Genomic DNA, 5,913 nt, shown 5'->3' on the forward strand with positions numbered 1-5,913 from the left:
TTGGAAAAAATTGTGTCGATAAAAAAAGGGCAAGATTGAAAGTTTTGTATAAATTTTAGAATGAGAGGTCCAAATACCAATTTAGGAGGTATGAATAGAAGCTCCCAAGAAGATATGCTATCCAAAAAAAAAAAAAATTATGTACAGATTGCAAAATATGGGTAGTCTTAGCAAAAATAGTTTTTTTTTTAATTTTTTTAATTTTTTTTTAAGGCAAACAAGACTCAGCTTTATAAATTAAGTAGGAGCGGACTCCTTTTGTACAATGTCTTGGATACACTCCGGAGTGGAGTTCACCCAATTTTAACACGAATTAGATTCAAAAGCAATACCAGCTAGTCTATGGGCTACTCGATTACAAGTGCGGGGACCGAAACATAAACGCACCAGCTGCAGGTTCTTGAAGGTAGTCTGAATGTCAACAATTAGAGTCCCATATTGAGTGAGAACTGGAGAAGCACTGCATATGTCTTGGACTGCTATTTGACAATCAGTTTCAATAACCACAGACCTGTAATTATGTCTTCTAATCAACTCTAGTCCGGCCTGTGTAGCAAGGAGCTCGACATGGAAAGCTGAGCTCACAAAATGGACTAGTCGCTGAAACGCCGCAACAACATTTCCCCTAGAGTTACGAAGAATGCCTCCTATTCCACCCTTAGTGAGGTGAGGTACATATGCCCCATCAATGTTAAGCTTTAACGTATCTGCTGCTGGAGACTGCCATGCATAAAGATTAGGTTGCCTCGGCATTTTCTCACTAGCTCGTGACTTTTGGAATTCCTCCAGCCAAGTCATGCAACCAAATAACAAGTCTAGAGGACTTCTAGCAGTATCCTCCCACAGTTTGGTGTTCCGATTTTTCCACAGTCCCCATATAAGCATCAAGAGCTTTTCAAAAACCTCCGTTCTAAGGTTCAAAGCTTGTTCCAGCATCCATTATTTGAAATTGATTTAAGGAAGCAAAGAACTTTGGAGATGGAATAGAGGTTGAGATAAAAGAGTAGAGGCTGTAGTGCACTTACAAAAGATATAAGCAGTGTTTTCCAATTGATGGTTGCATAACAAACAAGTGAGGTCTCCCACATTGCCCTTACCCATTAGCCTTTCTCTTGTAGGTAACAAATTGCAACAAGCTCTCCATACACATATCTGCACCTTACCAGGAACATTGGCCTTCCAAACTTTCCTCCACGTACAACTCCTTAAAAGGATCTCCATTAGATGAAGACACAAGGACATGGTTAAGGACCTGTGCTCTAGCCACCCAGTATGCAGTTTTGACTGTGAACCAACATCTTCTTTCCAAGCTCCAGTACAACTTGTCAGGCTTTGTTTGTTGACTAAGAGGAATATTGAGAACTTTAGGTGCCACAGTAGGATGGAAGACCGCATGGACCAGTCCAGGTATCCACTGTCTAGTCTGCAAGTTAATAAGGTCGGACACATATTCAACTGGAGAGAGAGCAGGTCTCTGTATAAGTAACTGCGAACATTCTGGAACCCAATGATCCAGCCATATATTCACCTTCGTACCATCGCCAATTCTCCACTTAGTTCTAGCCCTTAACACAGGTCTTCCTGCAAGGATACTCCTCCAAGAGAAGGAGGGTGCATCACCCAACTCCGCTTGCCAAAAGTCACAATTTGGAAAGTATCTTGCTTTATACAATCTTGCAATGAGTGAATCAGGATTTGTGACCAATCTCCAACCTTGCTTTGCCAACATAGCAAGGTTATAAGCATATAAATTTTTGAAACTCATGCCTCCTTCATGCTTTGTGAGACAGAGCCGTACGCGTTCCCAACTCCTCCAATGAATTTTATTTTTGTCATTCCTGTCACCCCAAAAGAAAGAAGCGCAAAGCTTATGGATATCATCACATAACGTCTTAGGCAACAAATAGCAATTCATAGCATAAAGCAGCATGGTTTGAGCAATAGCTTTTATTAAAATTTCTTTACCTGCACAACTATGTTTTCAGTTCAAACCAACTATTTTTACATTAATTCTCAGATGTATCCTCAGTTTGTTCAATCATATGATGCATCTTTTGTGGTAAGCAATACCTCGTTTTTCCATCTCATTGCTGTCATTGAAAATCAGAAATAAGCCAAGTACAATATCATAAGTAGAGTAATATAGAGTAATAGTGAATAAATGATGACATAGTTGATGCAATGTGTGAATTCTGAAGTTGCAGATAGCATATATATGATTTATAATCAGATCAAACAATAATAAGAGATTTTATGTTAATTATGCATGTAGAGAACAAAATGACTTATGTTAATTGTATTGCTGTTGCAAAAATCAGCAGATAATCTTCAACGTCTAAATTGGTACAGAAGTTGGATTAGATTCGGATTTATACCAACAAATAAAGAAACACATAGCTATTAAATTGTAACAACTCACAAATATGAAACTATTGATTCATTTCTCAGATATATGAAAATGCGCGCAATATACATGTCATCATGGAAATGGAGGGAAGTATCAAATGTATATGCAAATAACTGATTTGAAATGCCAGATTGACATTTAGGAATGAATGTGGTCAAAGATTTGACTCTGTGTACATTAAGAATTTGATGCAAGGTATCACAAAAAATAAACATCTAAGCCGTATTATGAATTCTTTCCTTTGGCATATCATTTACCGCTTTGTCCTTCTTTGCCATGACAAACTGATAACTGCAATGCCAAAAAAGCTTGGGAGAGAGATGCAGGGATGATCATACTTAAAATCTTGGCAGAAGGTACAAAGGTTTTTTTTTTTTTTTTTTCAATCTCAAAATAAAAAATCTTGCGAAAGATGCATCAGTGATCTTATTTAATAAATGTGATGATTCCATGTTTGCAAATTAATATAGATATCAATCTTGTTTGCTGATTTAATCAAAGCAGATCATCCATGCAAACTTGAAGAGAGGTTTTGAGTGAGGAATAACATATGTACTTTCCAGAGTGACCCAAAAAGGAGAATAAGGGAATGTTGAAGTAAGCCATTGGATCAATTAAACCAAGTCACACATGGTCATATTCCGGAAAAACAGAAATCCAATTTAGGTAAGTGAGCTACACTAAGTCTGGTTAAGCCAAAAGATTTGACAAATTCTAACATAGTAAATTACTTGACTAATTTAAGAAGCATTGAGAGCAACCAATATTGTACTTCATATGTGCATATATGGTTATATACATATACATACTCTATCTCTAGGCTACGATTGACTTACACTGGTAGTGGATTCTTCTTTGTTTTTCTCTCCAATTCTAGCTGAAATGCAAGTCCAGTACTATACGTGTCTTTTTGTTTCTGAACCCAGATGGCATATAGATATTTCATTTTTCTAATTATATTTTAATTATTTACCCTCTTACTTGGATGATGGAGAGAAAAATAATAGAACAAACCCAGAAGACATATATGACACATTGATTTTTATTTGGTACCTACTTGATGTATGTCTAGCTATGTCTATCGCTAACAGTCCATTTGATCTTATCCATAGCCTTTATCTGTGTCTGACATATATATTCACATCTCTCTTTCTCTTTGGCTAAAACAGAGGTGTTTTTCTTTAAAGCTAACACCATTTTGCTATCATAATACTGAGTAGAATAGTATTTCAATCAAATTAGTGGAGTGGTTTGATCACAAAACAACAAAGTTTTATGTAAATCTGGCCAAATAAAGGGTGGAGAGCACTTGCCTACTTTCACATAACGAAGTTTTATGTAAATCTGGCCCGATAAAGGGTAGAGAGCACTTGCCTATTTTACTCTGCATTGTTCTTAACCAAGTCCTAAATAGATGAAGAAAACAATAAGATTAGAATGCACACACACTTACATACTATGGTTAACTAGTTCTGTTCCAGAAGTTTGTTTAGTTGTTTGAATTAGGTTTCGGAAAAATTCAACTACTCCTTTTGGTTTACCAATATCTGTATTCCATAGCCATCAGGTAAAGAAAAATCAAAGATGCTCGAAATATATATACATGTAAAGTTAAGTTCCACAACTGGAGCTAATGGTTTCCCTTTTCCATGGTTGTAACTGCAAGCTTTTCCATATTTACATCCCCTAGGCTTAAGTAATAGTGCAAGAAAGATTTTCCATCAACAAAAAAGACTAAAACTTTATGCATAAAAACAATCTAACCAGCACAATCAAATGGAATTGAATAAATAAAAAGTGAGAAGTAGACTGACGTCCATGAAGACCACCAGCTATTGTAGACTTGTTCGTGAGACTAGCGAATACCTCAATCATCTTGCCCTAAATTTCTCTCTGTATTCAATTCAACATGAATCGAGACCTCATCAGCAAAACAAACCCCCAAATCGAATATGAGTACACATGTGCAAGAAAACCCAGGAAAAGAGACAACAAATAAAATGAAAGCCCAGATGCAGAAAACATCGATTCACATAATCATTGACCATGTATACAGACACAATTGAACCAATCAACCGGAGTGATTCAAGTACCCAACAAACTTCTCACCAAATAAAAATTCAAACTTTAACAGAAGAAGAGCTAGATAACAAAAAATCTCAAACCTTGGGATTCAACAGTGAACCAATGAATCCCAAACAACCCAACAGATCTTTCACAAAAAAGACTCATCATACCTACATGTGTCCCTGGTTTTGATACTTACTGCAATCGCAGAGCCCAATCCCTAAATCAACCACATATGAAGAAGATTCACATTGATTTTCAAGAAATTAGGTATGAGGGCAAAATCGTCATTTCAGCTCAAGAAGCCAATGTATGAACAGAAGATCAGGCACTCCCTCCTCCTCTGCGTCGGCATAACATTCGAATCTTGCGGAAAAAAATACTTCAAATTTTTAAGGGCTGACGTAGTCTGGATACCTATCATGTAGTTTAATATGTTCTATTGTTTGTACCTTTTTTGACAGTGTGTGATCCTTTTTCTTTGGTTCGGTGTTTTTGCCTCGCTGTGAGTTTTACGCCTATACGGTTTTAGTAAGGCCTTACTATACTCTTGTATGTTTCTCCTGTTTTATGAACAAATAGTTAAAACTGTTCTATCCACCTGCCAATCTACAGTGCTCCACCATCGTAGACTTGGCATAAACAGCAGTAACAACACTACTAACCGAATCGAAAACAATTTGAAATGAAACCAGTTGATCTGTGATTGAAAGAATTTGAGTGGAAGGATTGAGAGACGGCTTACAAAGACCAAACATTAGACCTAGACACCCCTCTGCCATTTGTACAGATTAGAACCAAGTTCAAAGAACGCCAAAAAGAAGCCAGAATAGAAGGCAAATCCACAAAAGGCTTATTGTTTTCCAATGATTTTAATTTGGTTCTAACGAATTAGATGAATTCAGTCTTTTCCATGGACGTCAAAGCTGAAAGAAATGACACCAAAGGTCAATTCCACTTGCTTGACCTTGACTATAACCAAAATGAGTTGGACGTTGGTGTGGACAGAATGCATGGACATTCCATTTATGATATTAAACTAAATTCCATTTGCTTTTGCGTAAAGAGCAAGGCATGTATTTAAGAGCTAAATATGTTTTTTATCTTGATCGACTTCCCATTTGTACAATCTTACTGTTGAATTGGGATATTTTGAAAAGTGTATCGGCATGCCATTTGTAGAAGAACCAACTTGAATTTACTGACTATTTTCAGCTAAATTCTACAGCCAATAGAAAGGGTTATAAATAAAAAGAAGTAAACTGAAGAGGATGAGGTGTTGTAGAGAGAATACTTGTATAATGAAACGAAGGCGTCCCCTGCCACTCTGTCAGTATGTATGAAAGCATGACACCAATTTATGAACTTATGCTCATCTTCATTGCTTATTGTCAAAAACTCTTCGGCATTTCATCAAACGCCTTGTGGGCGTCCTTCAC

The 5,913-nt window shown here is 36.6% G+C and overlaps 1 non-coding gene across 3 annotated transcripts; it reads right to left on the bottom strand.

The window, feature by feature from the left end:
- Positions 1 to 201: 201 nt before the first annotated feature.
- LOC112175204 lies at positions 202 to 4,890 on the bottom strand. Of its 3 annotated transcripts, none has more exons than XR_002926344.2 (3): positions 4,645 to 4,890; positions 1,966 to 4,300; positions 202 to 1,838 (listed from the first exon to the last, which is right to left on the bottom strand). It is a non-coding gene; the product is annotated as an uncharacterized LOC112175204 (transcript). The 3 variants fall into 3 exon arrangements; XR_002926343.2 differs by having other exon boundaries at positions 1,966 to 2,090; positions 3,244 to 4,870; XR_005803250.1 differs by having other exon boundaries at positions 1,966 to 4,854.
- Between the last annotated feature and the right edge of the window lie 1,023 nt (positions 4,891 to 5,913).

This window comes from Rosa chinensis, chromosome 7, assembly GCF_002994745.2.
Source record: "Rosa chinensis cultivar Old Blush chromosome 7, RchiOBHm-V2, whole genome shotgun sequence".
In the NCBI taxonomy this organism is placed as follows: domain Eukaryota; kingdom Viridiplantae; phylum Streptophyta; class Magnoliopsida; order Rosales; family Rosaceae; genus Rosa; species Rosa chinensis.